The sequence below is a fragment of the Capricornis sumatraensis genome, chromosome 21 (assembly GCF_032405125.1).
Source record: "Capricornis sumatraensis isolate serow.1 chromosome 21, serow.2, whole genome shotgun sequence".
Taxonomy (NCBI): Eukaryota; Metazoa; Chordata; class Mammalia; order Artiodactyla; family Bovidae; genus Capricornis; species Capricornis sumatraensis.
Window position 1 is genome coordinate 55208302 of NC_091089.1, and position 22357 is coordinate 55230658.

Here is a 22357-nt window from a genome sequence, read left to right on the forward strand (position 1 = left end):
CTAGGCAAAGTTACAGAGAAGGCAATGGCACCCCACTCCAGTACTCTTGCCTGGAAAATCCCGTGGACGGAGGAGCCTGCAGTCCATGGGGTCGCTGAGGGTCGGACACGACTGAGTGACTTCACTTTCACTGTTCATTTTCATGCATTGGAGGACATGGCAACCCACTCCATTGTTCTTGCCTGGAGAATCCCAGGGGTGGAGGTGTCCCAGAGTCGGACACGACTGACGCAACTTAGCAGTAGCAGTAGCAGCAGGCAAAGTTCCGTTCAGTTCAGTCACTCAGTCTTGTCCAACTCTTTGTGACCCCATGGACTGCAGCACACCCGGCCTCCCTGTCCATCACCAACTCCGGAGTTTACTCAAACTCATGTCCATTGAGTCAGTGATCCCATCCAACCATCTCATCCTCTGTCGTCCCCTTCTCCTCCGCCTTCAATCTTTCCCAGCATCAGGGTCTTTTCCAATGAGTCAGCCCTTCATATCAGGTGGCCAAAGTATTGGAGTTTCAGCTTCAGCATCAGTCCTTCCAAAGAATATTCTGGACTGCTTTCCTTTAGGATGGACAGTAAGTTTTTATGATTAAATTAGGTTGCAATTATAAAAGTCACTCAAGGATAAGAGTCTTTAATATTATTGTCTAGGCAAAATTGCACTGTATATATCTGGTTTCAAGATTACAAGCTACTGTTGTAATTACAAGCTTCTTTGTTGTTTTATTTTGTTTTCTGATTTTTTTTTCTTCTTTAAAGTGTTTCATGATTTTAAGGCTTTGAAGTTTGATTTGTAAGTCTGTAATAGATATTGGTTAAGTTCCAGTCTGTAAGAATAAACTGTGTATAATATCTCATTTTTTAAAATTCATTACACTTATTTTATAGTCTGCTTTTGACCATTCTAATATCTGCTGTCTTTGTGTGTCTGATTCAGCAATATGTTTCTTCTGACTCTTTTTCATGGGAGCTTATTTTTCTTCCCGTGTTTGGGCGATTCTTGATTGTGAACTCTAGTCCTTAGATATTTGTCTGAGGGAATTTTTGAGGCCCAGATTTAAAGTACATTCTCCTGGGAAGATTTGCTTTCCCAAAGTGAGTCCATGTTAAACCAAGTTTCTGTTAAGATGTATTTGGTCCATGCAGGCCTCATGTGCTTAGTCCCTCAGTCATGTCCGACTCTGCAACCCCATGGACTGTCCCCACCAGGCTCCTCTGTCCATGAGATTCTCCAGGCAAAAATACTGGAATGGGTTGCCATGCTCTCCTCCAGGGAATCTTCCAGACCCGGGGACTGAGCCCAGCTCTCCCACACTGCAGGACGCTTTTTTATGATGGAGCCACCAGGGAGGCAGGTCTCATACATTAGTTATCAGAAAGTCCATTAAGTATTTGTTTTTCTACCATTTTTAACATATCAACTTAAGTGGGTAAATGCAGACTTGTGTTAAGCAATTTTAAGAGGGGTTTTTTTGTTTGTTTGTTTGTTTCCCCTGTCCAACTAAGTTAAAACTGACATTGGGATATAATTTCATTTCATTTTCATTTTCCACTGAAGCTTGCTTTTTTTCAGGATCCTGGCTATATGCAGTGTTCTTTAATAAGACCTTATACCCTACTTTCGGAGAAGGTAATGGCAACCCACTCCAGTACTCTTGCTGAGAAGGTCCCATGGATGGAGGAGCCTAGTAAGCTGCAGTCCACGGGATCGCTAGGAGTCGGACATGACTCTGCTTTCACTTTTCACTTTCACGCATTGGAGAAGGAAATGGCAACCCACTCCAGTGTTCTTGCCTGGGGAATCCCAGGGATGGGGGAGCCTGGTGGGCTGCTGTCTATGGGGTTGCACAGAGTCGGACACGACTGAAGCGACTTAGCAGCAGCAGTAGCAATACCCTACTTTAACTACAAACTTTGTTTCTTTTAGTTTCTAAAATTTGTAGGTCTAGACTTGTATTGATGGGCAAGTACCCTGAGTTAAAGAGTCATCCTGCAAATCTGCCTTCTCACTGTAATTCTCTTATTTTGCTGCCAGCATATTCATGGGTAATTTTTTTTTCTTTGTAAAAGAGATTTTGAATAATTTACCCAGTATTTTAGGTGTGCTGTTACAAAAGTATTTTTTCACATACTATCCAGTTAGCCATATTGCTTGAAATGGAGTCTTGTTATATTTATCAAATGCTCATATGATTGGTATCATTGTTATCTATCATTAATTATTGGCACTTGAACAGGTATATTTGCATTTAAGCATGTTCAATGTTTGGAACTTTTATTTAAGATTAAAGCATAAAGCCATTCTGTAAATATCTCACTTAGAATGAGTCAGAAAGCTAGGGAGTGTTCTTAAAGGAGCTTCCCATTCCATTTTTAAAGCATTTTGTAATTTTCTCTCCTCATTATATATATTTTTTAATATTGCCAATTAAAGATGATTAAAAGATGAGCATGTAAAAGCTGAATTTACATCAGAGAAACATTATGTTGCCAAATCCCAAGGTTCTGTAGACAAGAACACCTATTTTCAGATATACTCAGTGGACCTGCCTGTGCCTCTCACACAGAGAGGGAACAGCATCATTAAATTCTTTAATGGATGATGATTTTGATAGGGTAACTAGGATCTTTACAAAATATCTGTTGACTTGGCTGAGTTCCAATTCCCAAATCTTTCCTTCCACATTAAACCTCCTCTTAAATAACTAGTCCAAAGTGGCCATGCAGGAAATATGACCTGTTTCATGCATCTCTGTATGTGCAATGTTTTAGAGGGGCATGAGGGAAGAAGGGAGCAAGAGGGGAAAAGAAAGGGAGCTAGAGAAGCAGAAAGACCAAGAATGGACATGTGTCCTGTTGGGACCTAGGTGTCCGCAAGTCTGAGCTCACATTAATCCTAGTGATGACTGATCATTCTTCTGCGGGAGAAGAGACTGGATGGCTGTCACCACTCTTACCTGTACTTCTTGAAGGCATGTGGAGGGGAAGCCCGGATCGAAGTGTCAGGCTTTAGTCTCTCAAACTTGAGTGCTTTAGACACATGGTGATCTTTAGGAATCCTTCAGGGTCCGAAAGGGACAGTATACTTGGGCTGGCGGGAGTGGTCTTTAGTTCAAAAGGCTACACTGTGATAATCGGATGGCACGCTGAAACTTCTCTCCTGCTGCTTTTCAAAATGCTTTTCTTCTCAGTTCACAGCAGCTGTTAAAGTATATCCTTTGTGAGTTTCTGTTTTCTTTTACGATTTGACCTGCCTCTACCATGAAAGGAAAGAAATACACCAACGCCTATGGCCTGTGTTCCCTGGGGTCATTCATTACAGTGAAGAAGCAGGCCTTCATTTCAGTTTTATCTCCGCAACTATATAACTCTGTGACCTTAGGAGAAGCCTCTTAAGTTCCTTGCATGCAGCTGTGAAGACTGGAGGTAATAATTCTTGCCCAATTGTCTTCATCTGTTCACATGGGTTTCTTGGAGGCATCTTAAATTCAACCTGCCCAGAACCATACTCACTGTCTCCTCCTTAAGTATATATTTTCTTCACTTTTCTTGGTTTATGTTTGTCCCTTTCATCCTGTTGACCAAGCGAAAAAAACCAAGGCATGTTTTACTCCTCCAGCTCTTAACACTGCCGTTAGTCACCAGGTCCTCTCATGCCTCTCTTGGCCACAGCTCAGCCATGTCTCCTTTCTTTCTGTTACCTCCACTATCACTTATAAGATCTCTGACAATAGTTTCTCACCTTGTAATCCATCCCCCTCACTGTCTCAAGCTATCTTTTTGAAATATAGTTTCGATCACTCACTTCACTGCTTAAACAATGTGAAAGTGTTTTAAATTTAAATATGATCAAATTTCTATATAAAGACATGCACATAACTACTACCAAATTCCCTTGAATGGAAATCTGTCTGCAATCTATACATAGATAGAGTATAGTTCCTCTAACCTGTGATGGTTATAAATATACCATGTATGTCCAAATGGCTAGATTTGGAGATGGCATCATGATTTTATCAGATGTGAGTTTTCTGAACTTACTTATATAAAAACCAGGAATAACATCTCTTTGCTGTGATGGGCGAAGGGAACATGAATTCTACTTATCAGAATTGGTGTGAGAACTGATTGAAAGAATTCAGTGAAAGCATCCAAGTTAGTCACTGCACAGTGGCAGGATGCAGGTCTCAAAATTGTTTGAGCTCTAAGGCAGACTATGGAAAAGGCTGAAAATAAGGCTCAAAGCTGATGGTTGTATCACCGTAACAAAGGGTTTCCATCTTTTATATGAACCACTTATGTTCAAAGCTGCTCACTTTTTCCTGCTAATAAAAACATTTTATCCTTTATTCATCTATTGATATCTTCCTTACCTTTCAAACCCATGGGTCAATCCTCCATACCCTCCTGGGCAGTTATTCCTCTGACCATGCCATGATTCTTATCAACAGCACTCTGCAAATTCTCCATGCTCTCACTTTCAGACATCATGCTGCTGCTGCTAAGTCACTTCAGTCGTGTCCGACTCTGTGCGACCCCAGAGACTGCAGCCCACCAGGCTCCCCCGTCCCTGGGATTCTCCAGGCAAGAACACTGGACTGGGTTGCCATTTCCTTCTCCAATGCATGAAAGGGAAAAGTGAAAGTGAAGTCGCTCAGTCATGTCTGACTCTTAGCGACCCCATGGACCGTAGCCCGCCAGGCTGCTCCGTCCTTGGGATTTTCCAGGCAAGAGTACTGGAGTGGGGTGCCATTGCCTTCTCATACCTTCTCTGATTTTCCTGTTTCTCTCTTCTCAAATCTCCAGTACCTTCCCTCTTTCCCCCTCTTTAACTGACCTTTGTCCTAGTTTCTGGAAAATAGTAGTACTCGGAATAGAAGTTGTATAAACTTCCATTTAAGATTCTGATTACAACCAACCTTGATTCCATGGGGACCCTGCAGTTCATTGATTCTGTGGGCTTCCATGGTCCCTCCTCCTTCATGTTCTCCTTCACTTGTTAAAAGCTAAAATCCCACAGTCGATGCTTAGAAATTCTGACATACAAATCACAATGCTTTGCTTGTGATTCTCATTTAATATTAGTTTCTTGAAAAAAAAAAAAAACTCAAGTAAACTAATCTTCTGTCTACTCTTTCTTGTGCTCTTGGAGCTGAATATACCTGGAAGAAAATATGCGGCTGTGCCGATAGTCTTGAAATTCTTAACTACTCATCTGGGAGTTACATTGCACAGAGCAGTCAGCCTCTCTCACACACGACCCTAAACATATTCAAATCTCCAATACTTTCCCTCTTTCCCCTGCTCTTAATTAACCTTCCTTCTAATTTCCTGGAAAATAGTAACACTCGGAATAGAAGTTGTGTAAGCTGCGTATCTGACTTACCTGTCTCAGTGGATCTGAAAGTATGTAACCTGTCTTTCCTCAAATTGCTGTGAAAGAATTGGCCATGCTCTCAACAGGGCCAAATGTTCACTAACGTACTAGATCCCACCCTGTCTTGCAAAAAAAGAACAAAGCTTCAGCTCAGTCTTTCTCCTCATCATCAGTGTTTCACATCTTGGGCTATCATGCCCATCAGCTTACAAGCATGCATTTGTATTTTCCATCTCAACAAACCATTCCTCTCAGTCTCATTTCTCCCTTCTCTATCACTTCATTCTCTTCCCTTTTACAGCATCAGACCTCGAGTTATCTAGGTGAGGTGAAAGTCGCTCAGTCATATCCGACTCTTTGCGACCCCCTGGACTATACAGTCCATTAAATTCTCCAGGCCAGAATACTGGAGTGGGTAGCCTTTCCCTTCTCCAGGAGATCTTCCCAACCCAGGGATCAAAACCAGGTCTCCCGCATTGCAAGCAGATTTTTTTACCAGTTGAGCCACAAGGGAAGCCTTGTCTAACTTTACTCTAATAGCGTACCTCACCTCATATTCCGGTTATGATTCTATCCCTAGTATTTTACTGAAACCGATCTTATCAGGGTTTACCAGGTGGCATCCGTGATGCTAAACCCAGTAGTCAATTCCTGGTCCTCTCATTACTTGGATAGTTAGCAGATGTTGTTACTGTTGATCACTTCACCTATCATTAAACATATTCTTCCCTTCGATTCTGTAATACACATTCTCCTGATTCTATTCCAGTCCTATGTCCACTCATTTTCAGGCTTTTTTTTTTTTTGCATTTTACTCTTAGTCTCATAAATATTAAGTTGCCCTAGAACTCAGACTTTGGAGATATCACTTCATCTAGTTTGTGACTTTATATCAATATCTTGTCAATATATTGGTGCCTTCTAAATGTGTACACCTGGACCTGATGTTTTACCTGCAGTTCTGAATCATATAGCCCAATTCCTTTCTTATTTCTCAACTTTGATTTGTCATGAGCATCTAAAACTTATAAACGAAATATCTATTTTCCTTCAACTTCAATCCCCTTCCAAAACTTTGTAGTGCCAGAGGTTCCTCCATCTCAGTAAAATCTGCATATTTCTCATTACTCAAGCCAAAGTCTTTGAAGTAATTGTTAAGACCTCTTTTTTTCCTCAAACCCTACATCAAATCCATCATCAGGTCTTAGCAGCACCGCCAAAATATATCATACATCCTTGATAAAATAGGATACCTGATTTTTGCTACAAAATAATACTGAAAGACTGGCTTTTGTGATTTATTTTAAGCTGACTGATGGGAATAATGTGGGTCATCATATCATTCTGTCTAATTTTGTATTGCTCAAAATTTTCTATGATTAAAAAAGTTGACTATATAAATGAAAATAAAACATATACTGAATCCTGCCACTTCTTACTTCTTACAACCATCGAGTCTCATCCATACTATTGCTGCTGCTGCTGCTGCTGCTAAGTCCCTTCACTTGTGTCCGACTCTGTGCGACCCCACAGACAGCAGCCCATCAGGCTCCCCCGTCCCTGGGATTCTCCAGGCAAGAACACTGGAGTGGGTTGCCATTTCCTTCTCCAGTGCATGAAAGTGAAAAGTCAAAGTGAAGTCGCTCAGTCGTGTCCAACTCTTAGCGACCCCATGGACTGCAGCCCACCAGGCTCCTCCATCCATGGGACTCCCCAGGCAAGAGTACTGGAGTGCTACAACCTCTCAAGTCTATTCTTACCTTAGCAGCTGGAGTTAACCTAGAGTTCCCACAAGTGACTACCTATCTCATTCAGAGAATTATCAGAAATCCTCCTTGATCTGGCCCCGTGTCACCTTCCCAACGTCATCATTCGTATTCACTGTTTTCTTACTCGCTCACTCCTCCCCAGTCTCCCTGACGGCTCTGCATTTCCACTATGTACCAAGAATCCTTCTCCCTTGAGACCAGTGTCCTAATTCTGCAGTCTCCCTAGAATGCTCCTCCCCTCAACATTGGACATGGATCATTCTGTCACTAAGTCTTTGCAGAGATGGTATCCTCTCTTGGAAGTTTTACCCGACTGCCAACCTTCCCCGTGTCCTTATTCATTCCTATTTTTCACCACTGAGCTATTACCTTTTAATTATTGTTTCCTGACTCCCTTTTCTCACCCCCAGAATATAAGCATTATGTGGGCAAGAATGTTGTTATCACTGTTATTCATTGAGCTATTCTCAGCACCCAGAGCAATGCCTAACTTACAGTAAAACCTCACGCAATAGTTGTTGAGTTGAAGTTCCAATTGAAATGTCAGTCACCCTGTGAAACTCTCCAGGGTCCTATAGGTCATAAGTCATCAATTTCTCCTTTATCTGCCCCTTTCACTTTGATTATGTGACTATGGTAAGTATTTGGCACCTTGTATCTGGTTTTGTGTTTGTTTGACTATATGTGTATTTCTCTCCCCAGCAATTGAGACAGGATCTTATTTATAATTCTATATCCAAGTGTCTAGTTTCCTGACTTCTGCAGATGTTTACTGATCGGAACTGATAAGATAAAAGTGGCAGAGAGGCAGATGTGATATTCTTAATAGATTTTTCCTCAACCAATAAAGCAAACTGTGTTACTGAGAAGATGAAAACGCTGACTGCAATTCAATGGAAACTTTTTAAATTGAGAAACAAAAAGTTGATTTTGAAACTTGATTCCACTGTCTTGGTTCATTTTCTGTCTTCTGGCTCTCAACTAGAACAAACATGAGCCATGTGTCTCTGAGCGATTAGCTGGGATGCTTATTTGCCCGTATAGGTTTATTTAGCCCCTTAACACAGCAGCTTTTTAAAAGGTAGTGGATTTAACATTCGCCTCAGATTTGCGATGGCTTTGTCAGGCAAATTACTCTAGCTCAGATTATCATTAATCTGTCTGACTGGTTAATGGTGTCAATAATGCAAGTGCCACGGTTAACATTTTTTATTCAGCCCCTCAGGAGCTTTCACTGCATAAGTCAGAGGCCAACATAAATTCTAGAACCTGAAAGCCAGAATTCACAGACATCCAGCTGTCTCTCCCTACTACCTAAAAATCTTTAGAATAGAGAATGATCTTAGGGATCAGAGTCCAACTTTCTGCTACTTAAACCTCTAGCAGCTGATGCCCAAGGGAGGGGTCAGTTGCCTCCCTAAGACTACAGAGTAATCATCCACACTGAGACACTGAGAGCAAGCATTTATTGACTACTCACTGGTACCAGGAACCAGGCATCTTACATAAATTATCTTATTTCATCCTCACAGCAAAACATTATCCAGACGAGGCTTAAAGAGGTTTATACCTCTGCTATACAACTGGCAAGTGGTGGCACCAAGAGTGAACGCAGGCCTGCCGCCGGAGCAGGTGTTCTCATCTCTGCACCTGCTTCTTCTCAGCAGTTAGTGGATTAATCTGGAAGATAATCCAACTTTCTTGATATTTTCAGAATTAGGATATGGATTTCTTCGACAGGCTTCTTTCTGATAATTCTCTGACTTAATTGTGAGGCTGATTTGCATCCTTTTTTCACTATGTAAAGCACAGTAGTAAATTTTTATATGTATGTGGAACGTTATACCTTCCATTCAGCAATCTAAAATTATATATGGAGTGCGACTCAGTGTATTCACAAGGTTAAGGCTTTGAGGCTGTGAAGTTGAACTTCCTGGGCATTGATTTTGGCTCAGAATTGAACTATCCAGGTGGCCTTGGGCCAGTTACTGGTGCCTTCATTTCCTCATGTGGAATAATAATAGTGCCTGACATGTAAGGTAGTGATTAGTATTAAACAGGGTTGAGAAAGTGCCTATAACACTTGGTCATTGCCTGGGTCAGATGGATCCATGGGATTGATTCATGTGACTTGGAAGTGAAAATCAATGAAATAAAGGCATTTCCCAATTCATGTTTAGAGAGAAGTTTGTTGCTTTCACAAATGTTAGCACATTTGATTCTCAGATAAGGCTGGTATGATAATCTCTGTTTTACAAATGAGTTTTCCTGGCTCAGTTCAGAAAGTCTACAAAGCATCAAGAATACACAGAAGAACTGTACAAAAAAAGATCTTCACGACTCAGATAACCACTATGGTGTGATCACTCATCTAGAGCCAGACATCCTGGAATGCAAAGTCAAATGGGCCTTAGGAAACATCACTATGAACAAAACTAGTGGAGGTGATGGAATTCCAGTTGAGCTATTTCAGATCCTAAAAGATGATGCTGTGAAAGTGCTGTACTCAATATGCCATCACATTTGGAAAACTCAGCAGCGGCTGCAGGACTGGAAAAGGTCAGTTTTCATTCCAGTCCCAAAGAAAGGCAATGCCAAAGAATGCTCGAACTACTACATAATTGCCCTCATCTCATACTCTAGTAGAGTAATGCTCAAAATTCTCCAAGCCAGGCTTCAACAGTACTTGAACTAAACACTTCCAGATGTTCAAGCTGAATTTAGGAGAGGAACCTAAGATCAGAGGAACCAGAGTTCAAACTGCCAACATCCACTGGATCATTGAAAAAGCAAGAGAGTTCCAGAAAAACATCTACTTCTGCTTGATGACTGTGCCAAAGCCTTTGACTGTGTGGATCACCACAAACTGTGGAAAATTCTTCAAGAGATGGGAATACCAGATCACCTGACCTGCCTCCTGAGAAATATGTATGGAGGTCAAGAAGCCACAGTTAGAATTGGATGTGGAAAAACAGACTGGTTCCAAATCGGGAAAGGAGTATGTCCAGGCTGTATATTGTCACCCTGCCTATTTAACTTTTATACAGAGTATATCATGTGAAATGCCAGGCTGCATGAAGCACAAGCTAGAATCAAGATTGCCAGCAGAGAGATCAATAACCTCAAATATGCAGATGACACCACGCCTATGGCAGAAAGTGAGCTAAAGAGCCTCTTGATGAAAGTGAAAGAGAAGAGTGAAGAAGCTGACTTAAAACTCAGCATTCAAAAAGCTAATCATGTCATCCTGTCCCATCACTTTCATGGCAAATAGACGGGAAAACAATGGAAACAGTGAGAGGCTTTATTTTCTTGGGCTCCAAAATCACTGCAGATGGTGATTGCAGCCATGAAATTAAAAGACACTTGCTCCTTGGAAGAAAAGCTATGACCAACCTAGACAACATATTAAGAAGCAGAGACATTACTTTGCCAACAAAGGTCCATCTAGTCAAAACTATGGTTTTTCCAGTAGTCATGAATGGATGTGAGAATTGGACTATAAAGAAAGCTGAATGCCAAAGAATTGATGCTTTTGAACTGTGGTGTTGGAGAAGACTCTTGAGAGTCCCTTGGACTGCAAGGAGATCCAACCAGTCCATCCTAAAGGAAATCAGTCCTGGGTGTTCATTGGAAGGACTGTTGCTGAAGCTAAAGCTCCAATACTTTGGCCACCTGATGGGAAGATATGACTCATTGGAAGAGACCCTGATGCTGGGAAAGATTAAAGGTGGGAGGAGAAGGGGACGACAGAGGATGAGATGGTTAGATGGCATCTCCAGCTCAATGAACATGAGTTTGAGCAAGCTCCGGGAGTTAGTGATGGACAGGAAAGCCTGGCGTGCTGCAGTCCATGGGGTTGCAAAGAATTGGACGTGACTGAGTGACTAAACTGACCTGACAAAGCATCACCTAAGAAGCTATACAATTAGGAAATATTATAAGCAAGGATTTTAATGCAAGTTTCTAGTCCACTGATCTCTTTACTATATCACACAGAGTAAAAGATACTTCCCAATCCCAAAGAAAGGCAATGCCAAAGAATGCTCAAACTACTGCACAATTGCACTCATCTTACATGCTAGTAAAGTAATGCTCAAAATTCTCTAAGCCAGGCTTCAGCAGTATGTGAACCGTGAACTTCCTGATGTTCAAGCTGGTTTTAGAAAAGGCAGAGGAACCAGAGATCAAATTGCCAACATCCGCTGGATCATGGAAAAAGCAAGAGAATTCCAGAAAAACATCTACTTCTGCTTTATTGACTATGCCAAAGCCTTTGACTGTGTGGATCACAATAAACTGTGGAAAATTCTGAGAAAGATGGGAATACCAGACCACCTGACCTGCCTCTTGAGAAATCTGTATGCAGGTCAGGAAGCAACAGTTAGAACTGGACATGGAACAACAGACTGGTTCCAAATAGGAAAAGGAGTACGTCAAGGCTGTATATTGTCACCCTGCTTATTTAACTTATATGCAGAGTACATCATGAGAAATGCTGGACTGGAAGAAGCACAGGCTGGAATCAAGATTGCTGGGAGAAATATCAATCACCTCAGATATGCAGATGACACCACCCTTATGGCAGAAAGTGAAGAGGAACTAAAAAGCCTCTTGATGAAACTGAAAGAGGAGAGTGAAAAAGTTGGCTTAAAGCTCAACATTCAGAAAACGAAGATCATGGCATCCAGTCCCATCACTTCATGGGAAATAGATGGGGAAACAGTAGAAACAGTGTCAGACTTTATTTTGGGGGGCTCCAAAATCACTGCAAATGGTGACTGCAGCCATGAAATTAAAAGACGCTTACTCCTTGGAAGAAAAGTTATGACCAACCTAGATAGCATATTCAAAAGCAGAGACATTACTTTGCCGACTAAGGTCCATCTAGTCAAGGCTATGGTTTTTCTAGTAGTCATGTATGGATGTGAGAGTTGGACTGTGAAGAAAGCTAGGCACCGAAGAATTGATGCTTTTGAATTGTGGTGTTGGAGAAGACTCTTGAAGTCCCTTGGACTGCAAGGAGATCCAACCAGTCCATTCTGAAGGAGATCAGCCCTGGGTGTTCTTTGGAAGGAATGATGCTAAAGCTGAAACTCCAATACTTAGGCCACCTCATGCGAAGAGTTGACTCATTGGAAAAGACTTTGATGCTGGGAGGGATTGAGGGCAGGAGGAGAAGGGGACGACAGAGGATGAGATGGCTGGATGGCATCACTGACTCGATGGACGTGAATCTGAGTGAACTCCGGGAGTTGGTGATGGACAGGGAGGCCTGGTGTGCTGCGATTCATGGGGTCACAAAGAGTTGGACACAACTGAGCGACTGAACTGAACTGAACTGAAAAGGACTATGGGAGTTCAGATGGGAGAAATAAAACACTTTCATAAGCATTGTTCGGTTTAATCCTCACAGGAACCCTGTGAGTTTGGCAGATAAAGGGCTGGTATCTTCTTTTTGCAAATGAAGCAGAAAAGGTTCCAAGACAGCCCCTGACTTGCTCAAGGTCACACGCCTGTTTTGTGGTAGAATAGACACTGGACAGGGGCTTCCAACTTGCAGCTGTTTGCTTTCCATGGCTCTATGCCACTTCAGGAAACCTCTGCTCACTGCTTGGGATTAGAGACCAGCTTTTCAACTGGCGTGGAGAATTCATTTTAGAATGCATCGTGCATTGTGTTTTCAACACAGTGTTTACATATTCTTTCCATGCCCCTCAGAGTTGAGGATTATGCAGCTGATGAAGCTTGTTATGAAAGGAGTATGTTGTGATGCAAAGACAGCATGTGATACAGAGACTTAGAATCCAAAGTTCCACTTTCAAGCTGAGTCAGGCCTCCTGTCACTCTGCTTCTCTGCAAAGTGTAAAACCGTGTCCATCCTAAAGTGTTCTAGATCACTAAATGAGAGAAGAGTAATTTAATTTTTCCTGTGGTCTTGATGCATATTGAAATGCAAAACATGTCATTGACAGATTTCCAGTTTAAATGAATGACCCATTATTCACCTGTGAGTTGACCATGTGTCCAGAACTGTACTGGACGTAACAAAGGAGGGTATAGTCTCTTAGAAACAGTTTAGTCGTGTTTAGTAGGTAGGCAGGACTAAGTTGTATCTGTGAAGATGGAGCAGTGGGGAAAGATTCTAGAAGTATTCAGGAAGCAGAATGGACAAGACAGGGTGAAAGACTGGACAGTAATTGTGAGACAGAGAGAGTTTTCAAGGGTGATTCCTAGGATTCAGCTTATGGTGAGACAAGTTGCTGAAATTAGGATGGTAGAACAGTCCAAGTTTGAGAATGAAGATCAGAAAGTCACACTCAGACATGCTATGTTTGATATACTTTTCAATATTCAAGTTGAAATGTCAAGCAGGATCCTCCTCGAAAATAGAAAGCTGGAGCTCAGAAGAGAGGTTTAGGTTGGAGGTATCTATCAGGAATTTGTAAGCATGGAGATGACAGTAGCAGCTAGAGAAGGGTAAGACCGGCCGTCCCCAAATCACAGGATGAGGACGGGACCCAGAGCTGAGTCATATTTATTCTGAGGGCATTGGCTGGAACTAGTAAACTAAATAAATCATTTGAATCCCAAACTTTTCCACGTAAAAACAGTTGTTGTATTTGTTGTTGCAGTCGTTATTGGTTATGTAACTAGTGTTTTGGATATGTGTTAGATGCTGAAACAAATTATGTTAAGACAATTTTTTAAGCCTTTTCCTCAGAATGTGTGTGTGTGTTTGTGTTTAAACAATTCAAGTAAAAACAGAAATTTTAACCAAAATTTAGTGAAAATACCTCTGACCAAGAATATGACTTCCATTCCCCCATTATGCTTTGTCTAGGGGTGGGTCACCTCTGAACCTACTTTCCCTTCAAGATAACACTGATTCCAGAATCTCTGGTTCTGGGGTGAGAAAGGGTGGCCCTTGGGTGGTGGTTGCTGCTATCACTTTGAGCCCTATTTCAGTAAATAGCTTATTTCCAATTAAAATCTTCCCATCATTGCACCCTTGGTGCTTTTATTAAAGAAATAAAAATTAAAGTAGAATGGATCAAAAGATGTTAAAAAAACTCTCCATTAAAAATACCATCGGTCCTTCCTGAAGAAGGAGTATTAATAGAACTCTTCCTTTTTAAAGCAATTAATTAGGCATTTGATACATCAAGACAGGATTTGTTGCTGAGCTCACAGCTGTGACTGCATGTTAACACCTTGCTATACTTAGGCAAGAGGATATATGTTTACGTAAGATGTAGGCTGCAGACTGATTCAATGATCGTCTAAGAAATGATACCACCTTAATCTTTAAACTGTGTTTACTTCTGAAACGTAAATACAGCAGTGCTGAATTCACACACACAGGATGTGTGTGTTTTCTATTCCCAATAAAGGATGATAGATTTTTTAAAAAACCTTCTTTGAGGAGATCTCAGTCTTTTCAAATCATGAGAAAGAAACCTAGGAGAGTGAAGTGGCATCTGAAAGCCACCCAAAGTTAGAAGGAAACATTTCGGAGATCATACTCTGTGAAGATGTCATACAATTATTCTATTAAATTTTTTATTTTTATTTATGCTTTCATTTAAAAATGAGCACCAGCAGCATGGGCATTATTATCATCATTTTTAATTTTTAGTTAGAGGATAATTGCTTTGCAGTGTTGTGTTAATTTCTGCCATACAACAATGTGAAACAGCCAGAGGTATACCTATACCCCCTCCCTCTTGAGCTCCCAGCCCTCTAGGCTGTCACAGAGCTCCAGGTTGAGCTCCCTGTGTTATATAGCAACTGCCTACTAGCTGTCTGTTTTGCATATGGTAATATGTATCTTTCAAAGCTATTCTCTCAATCCCCCCCCCTCTTTCCCCGCTGTTTCCACAAGTCTGTTCTCTATGTCTGTGTCTCTATTCCTGCTCTGCAAATGTTCATCAGTACTATTTTTGTAGATTCCATATACATGTGTTAATAGATAATATTTTTTTCTCTTTCTGACTTACTTCACTCTGTGTAACAGGCTCTAGGTTCATCTACCTTACTAGAACTGACTCAAATCCGTTTCTGTTTACGGCCGAGTAATCTTCCATTGCATACATGTACCACAGTTCCTGTATCCTTTCATCTGTCAGTGGACATCTAGGTGGCTCCCTTGTGGCATAGGCAATTCTTTATCTGTAGTGAGTATATGCAGGCTGAGGGTCAATAGGATATGAATGGAATATGACTTCTCTTCTGAAATAATTCACAGTTAATTCAGAGAGACTAACATGTCTGTCAATACAGGGTGATACAGGCTGCCGTAGACATGTAAACCAAGTGCAACAGAAGCACAAAGAGATAGTATTTTATGCTGCTTGAATCAGAGGACATAGTGGTAGGAAAGCTCTAGCCAGGAGAGTTTATTTGAGTTAGAGTTGAAGAATGAATGAGCTTCTCCCAAACCGAGAAAGGACTGAGTCAGGAGAAGGTAACTCCAAGATAATCAAAATTAAAAGAATTAATGAAAGTCAGAATGACAAAGGTAGGGATGGACAGGGTGTTGTGGGTCAGAATGACCCATTTACAGATGACTGTGTTAAGGGTTGGGTCATGTCTGAAAGGTTTTTGAATCTTGTCCCAAGACTTGGATATTGGCAGCTAGCATGATGGCAGCTAGCATGATGTTTCGGGCATGGAGTTGACAGACTATGTATGTGATAAGAGTGTTTCTGTCAGCAGAAGGCAGAACTGGGAAGACCAATGACAGAGAACTAGGAAAGCTATTTTAATGCAACGCATGTTAAGTAGGAACTGAATCAGGAGCCTGTTCCAGGCACAGGACAATATAGTCTAACCAGAGTTAGGGCTCAATGCATACTGCTCAGGGGTGCATTCCACCCCACCATGTGTGACTCCCTCAATTAATATGTATCAACATTTAAGTGTTACTGACAAGGGTTCTTGGCCTTCTTAATCAATAGAAATTGATCAGAGTCTGGACAAGAAATTTAGGCAAGGCTTTACTGGGGACCCTGCTGCAGCATCAGGCAGAGAAAACCAACCACAGGTTCCCTTGCTTGCTAACTCCCCGAGGGGAGTGGAATCTTGTTCCTTGTAAGGGGTGAGGATGGGGGTGTGTCTAGGGATCAGGCCAGAGGAGTGGCTTAGGTGGTTTGCCCATCCCTTCTTAGGTGGCGTTGTGTGCAGGGGGCATACCCAGTACCCTGTTTTTGCTCCAGGCTCTTCAGAAGTGGCACTTGGTCTCTTTGTATCTTTTTTGGTCTCTCTGTATCTTTTATCCAGAATTTGCCCTAAGTGCGCGTGCATGCAGTTATTTCTAATGTCATACAGTTTCTTCGTATTTTGTTGCTCCAAGACAGGGTTATCCAGGTGCAAGCATGTCTGCACTGCAAGCAAAGGGTCCCAGGTCCCAGCCTGTCTCATAAGGAGGTTTTAGATGAAAAGCCTGATCTCAACAAAGCAGCAGAATTATTGTTACTGGGTCAGAGTATGTGCTTTTAGAACACAGTAGTCATTTTCCAAGAAACCTTAACCAGGTAAACCAAAGCCCAGAGAACCAGAATTTCCAAGAAAGAGGTGCTTCTTATTAATGAACTCCTGTTAGCCTCCACGTGAAGGTCAGAAGAAGGCAAGTTGCCTATACCTTTTCCAGCCAGCAGAAGGAGACAGACTATACAGTTTATACTCTGTGTGGATGTTCAGTGAAGGAATAGGTCATGAGTGGATCCTGGTCTCTCTGCTTCAGTCAACTTAATCTTTACTTGCCCACACGGACTCAGAGGCAAGTGGAAAATAAGTGGAATAATGATGTTCTGGACAGTTCATCTGCCCCCACAGACCATGACTCTCTCTATGGGTTTGACAGGTAATTATGTCTTCAGAGTCATCAGCGAAAACTTCTTGGAGATGCAGCCAGGGTCCCCCACTGCTTTCCCAGGAGGGGTTGGTGCGGTGACAGGCAGTACCCCCTGGACACAGTCATTGGACAAACTCCCAACCTCTCTGGTCTTCAGAACCTAGTGCACTTATCTGCCCATTTACAGAGGAACATGGGCCAGAAGGAGCAAGATAGAGTCCTAATTGATAACTGCCTAAAGACAGAGGTTATGGAGTGTTTACTTTGGATGCCTGCCTTTGCCAGCAACATGCCATCAGAAAAACGAGTCACAAACTGTCCTTCCAAATTCAGATTTTATTTCCTTGTTGGGAGACGACTTGCAAACGTTTGCTTTCAGCTGTTAAAGAACAAATGGGGTCATCAAAAGCCACCTGCCGGTCTTTGTAACTGAACACATCTGTGAAGGGTGACATGGCCATAAATGTTGTTTTTTAGAATTCATTGGTGTCACATTTGATGTCACCCAGTAGGACCCTAGGAAGCATCAAAGCAACCTGACACCAAAGCCCAGATACCACAGGACTGTGGGGATTTGCTGGGAAACTCAGGGAACACCATTCCTTCTCCATTGCTGCCAGCAAAGCCGCTTCGCTTTCAAAGAGTATTGCCGTTTTTGTTATCAAAACTTGTCTGATGCCTCTAGTTCTGACGACTTTAAAAAAATTGAAGTATAGTTGATTGACAACGTTGAGTTCATTTTGGCTGTACAGCAAAGTGATTCATATATTTGCACATATGAATATGTATTCATATTCATATATATGTATATGTGTGTATGCATAGACATGTACTCTTTTCTTTTCCAGTATGGTTTATCACAGAATATTGAATGTAGCTCCCTCTGCTCTACAGTGGACCTTGCTCTTTATCCATTCTCTGTGTGACGGCTGATGTCTGCTGACTCCAAGCTCCCAATCCATTCCTCCCTGGCTACCCCTCCTCCTGTCAACCACAGGTCTAGTCTCGACATCTGTGGGACCACTTTTTTTGATTTGACTTATCTCTGTAAACAAAATTAACCTGACAGAAAATGTCAATACTTATATGTTTTTCTTTGTGATTGTACCTCTTATTACTTTCTCTCTTCAGATTGTGGAAAGTCCTCTTCTTGAACTCAAGAACACTTCCTTCCTATGAGGTTGTCTGTTGAGGTTCTTTAATGGACAGAAACCTGGTGGTCTGGAGTCTACCGATAAGAAAGTGAAGGAGAGAGAAAGAGGCTGATATTCCTTGGTTTACGCAAAAAGCCAATAAAGCCCCTGCATGGGGCTTGCTCTGTTCACGGGGGCCTCAGGTGCCCTCTTGATGGGGTGAAGGCGCAGAGCGCCTTCTCGAGAGGGTCTTAGAAGCCTGGGCAGGAAAGTGAACTCAGAGAGCCCCTGTGCTCCAGGGGATCAGCCTGAAAGAGAGAGAGAGAGAAAGAAAGACACGGGGACCAGAGCTCTGATGGATCAAAGGTGTTTTAGCCAACATGGTGTGGGCATATATACTGTCTTACAAGGCAGTTATTCTCAGCAAAGATAAAGATTAAAATTTCAGACTTAACAAAACATAGGCAATCTATATTAAAGAGAGAGAGAGTTGTAAACAGTCACTTTTACCATACGGTTCACAAGAAGGAAGAGGGTACTTATCACCATATAGAAACACTAATGAAGGAAATGCCTGGATCCTCAGCCCCCAGAGAGACTTGCCTCTCCTCTGAATTCCTGAGTATTCAGGAATTAATAAGGAACAGAGAATTCCTGACAGATCCAAAACAGCACACATGAAGCCTCCTGTTAAATGCTTCCTGACAGTTATCTCTTTTTTTTTTTTTTTTGGGTATAATAATAGAAATAGCAGCAGCAGTAAGTGCCGCGTATGAAGATTCCATGAATACCAGGTCTTTTGCCTCCTGCTTTATACGGTTTACATACAGCATCTCACTGAAATCTCTAGAAACTCTGTGAGGTAAATGTTTCTTAGCACCAGTTAGCACTTGAGGACTCTGAGATTCAGATAAATTAAAGAGGAAGCTGAGAAAACAGCCCTTGGCTTTAAAATCCTCTGTGTGTGCATGTGCGCGCAGTCATTTCTGCCTCTTTGAGACCCCATGGACTGTAGCCCATCAGGCTCTTGTCCATGGGGTTTTCCAGGCAAGAACACTGGAGTGGGTTGCCATTTTCTCCTCCAGGGTATCTTCCCAACCCAGGGATCGAACCATGTCTTCTGCATTGGCAGGAAGATTGTTTACAACTGTACCATCTGGGAAGCCCTAAAAATCCTGAATCTTCTTTGTAATCTACCTAGCAGTTTGATGTAACCTCACTCTTGATAGGATAAGTAAATTAGCACGTAACATGGAAATGCTTAGATTAAATCTGTATTTAAAGCCATTAAGAGCCCTCGTTCAAGAAACTAGTGGTAAAGAGTCTTTGTTCACATTATGTATAACATTGAAGAAATATCAGTTTTCCATGTCAATGAACATAATTTTTCCATGACTCTTACTAATTTGGGATATTTTTGAAAGCTGCTGGAGATCATAGGAACCTAAAACTCCTTTCCTTGTGATGAAATTCATCATCCCCTTTTTATGTGAGTGATGTTTCTATCATATGATCTTTGACATTCTTACCTGGACACACCCAGGTATTCTTGTCCTTTTTCCTTTGAAGAATGCCTTTTCAATGGGTTATGCCAGCACGTCCTAGAACGCAGCTATTTCACATAAATTATTTAGTAATTACCTAAATAAAGTCAATCATGAAAGCTGTCCTTCCTTATAGATACCCAAGGAGTTTGGGATGCAAATTGGACCTACATGAGTTTAGGTGAACTCTGGGAGTTGGTTATGGACAAGGAGGCCTGGCGTGCTGCAGTTCGTTAGGTCGCAGAGTCAGACACAACTGAGCGAGTGAACTGAACTAAACTGATGTTTCTCAAAGGTCTAGAGAATATATCATGAAATGACTCACAACAGGTGATAGTTATCCTCATCCTCACAGTGGTTTCTGAACACCCAGTGTCCCTTCTTGTAGAATTCGATGTCTTCGACCGAAAGTACCCATGATCCAAATAAGCCCCTTGTTTTCCCTTGTTGTTGAATAATACTGATTCTGGACCTAAGAATGAAGCCCCAGATCTCACTCTTAACTGGGATTTGCTGACTATGAGTCCTTTGCAAAGAAAAAAAATGTTGTTTCTCTAAATCTTAGTTTTCCATTTGTAAAATAATGCTAATAAAACCATTATATTTATATAAAAAGAGAAGCACATATAACAGCTCCTCTACTGAAAGAAAATAAGATGCAGGAATCTGTACGTTCATAAGACGTGCAATCTGATTATGAGGGTTTTCTTTTAAAAAGTAATGGCCTAAATAATTTTAATTTGGTGGTACATGGGGATATTATCTGATGTTTCTTAGTCTTACTATAGGTCACTATTGAATCCCACCAAACCCCTCCCCAACTATGTCATAATTCAGCCTTGTGGCAACTTAACACAGTACTCATACAGGAATGCCTAAACCTGGGCTATATCCAAATTCATATGGGATGCTTGGGTTTCATTTGTTTATTGTGATAAAATATATGTAACATAGCACTTAAAATTCTAACCGTTTTGAAGTGCAGAGTTCTATGGCATTAAATGCATTTACCTGTGGAGCAACTTTCCCCAGGCTCTATCTCCAGAATTCCCACCTGAAACTCTGTACTCATTAAATACTAACACCACATCCCTCCGTTCTCCTTGCCTAGGTTAACACCTAGGCTTCATATTTTACTTATGAGCAGGACTAGATAAACTCATGGTAACTGCTATAACAACTAAACCCTCAAGCTTATAATAGCTTGAATTTCTCTGACTCTATAAAGTAGAAAAACGATGTTCCTAATTGACAGGCAGTTCTTCTCACAGGCCCATTCCAGAATTCTTGCAGAATTTAGACTCCCCCATCATGATGTGGGGCTTCCCAAGGGGCTCAATGGTAAAGAATCTGCCTTCCAATGCAGGAAGAGGTAAAAGACGCAGGTTTGATCCCTGGGTTGAGACTATACCCTGCAGTAGGAAATGACAACTCACTCCCGTATTCTTGCCTGGGAGATAGCATGGACAGAGGAGCCTGGCAGGCTGTAGTCCATGGGGTCACAGAGTCGGACACGACTGAACGACTGAGCACACACATCATCAGTGTCTGGCTCCAAAGTCTGCCTGCTGCTCTGTGGTTCCTCTTGCCAGGCCTGGAATCAGCATGGACGTGTGCACTCACACTCATTGGTTAAACCCAGTCACATGGGTTCATCTAGGCTTCACGGGGGCCAGCACATAGGATCCAGTGCACGGAGAAGGAGAAATGAGTTTGAGGAGGAGCCAGCCAGTCTCAGTCATATCAGTGAAATTAAGAGTGTATATATACCCAAGAATCACCATTCATGTCCTTAGAACTTTGCTTTCACTTTTCTCTTTGGAAACTTAATTTGCCCTGTCAGAAAAACATATTTCATTTGAAATATCACCCCCAAACAAAATAACACTTGTAAAATTGAAATGAACATATAATTCCACTGAGATGCAAGAGGAATCATCTAGAAATAGAAACCTTAAGAAACAGTTGAGTGGCTTAGAAGGAACTCTTTCTTCACATTCAATTACATGAGACCTGTGAGGATATAAATATCTAAACCATGTGTGTCCTTAACGCGTACTTTAGAGGTTCTTGTTTCTAATGTGTTAGGATCTATATCCATAGGATTTGTCTTCTCTTAATATGTACTATAAATCCCACCATGATCAGCATATTAATTCATTTGTTTGGAACCACTAAGGAAGATCCCCTGGAGGAGGCCATGGCAAACCACTCCAGTTTTCTTGCCTGGAAAATCCCATGGACCGAGAAGCCTGGCAGGCTACAGTCCATACAGTCACAAAGTGTCAGACACAACTGAAGCGACTTAGCATATGCCCACACACTAAGGAAGGTTTTAATTGGAAAATGAATGGGAATCATGTAGAAGTGGCTTGAAGAAAAGGCAAGAAGATGTATATTGTACTTTCTCCTCACACAGGAAGGAGTCTACTTCCTTTTGCTAACTTCACTTAACATAACCACAGGACTTCAATCTCTATACACATCGGCATTTAGCATCTGCCTTTCCCTTTCCTATAATGGAAGAAAATAAACGCATTGGTTGGCAGTACTGACAAAGACTGGCTTGTGGAATAATCGAAACCCTAATTTCTGTCATTAGCTCAGTGCTTGCAAAATGCATCTTCCTGCCTGCACTCCAGATGTTCATTCTTATTTTACTAGCTCTTTGTTATGAGTTTTGAT

The 22357-nt window shown here is 41.6% G+C and overlaps 1 protein-coding gene across 1 annotated transcript in view; it reads left to right on the plus strand.

The window, feature by feature from the left end:
- DCC (DCC netrin 1 receptor) overlaps positions 1-22357 on the plus strand; it is an 813847-nt gene that overhangs the window by 398886 nt on the left and 392604 nt on the right. The window lies entirely within an intron of this gene.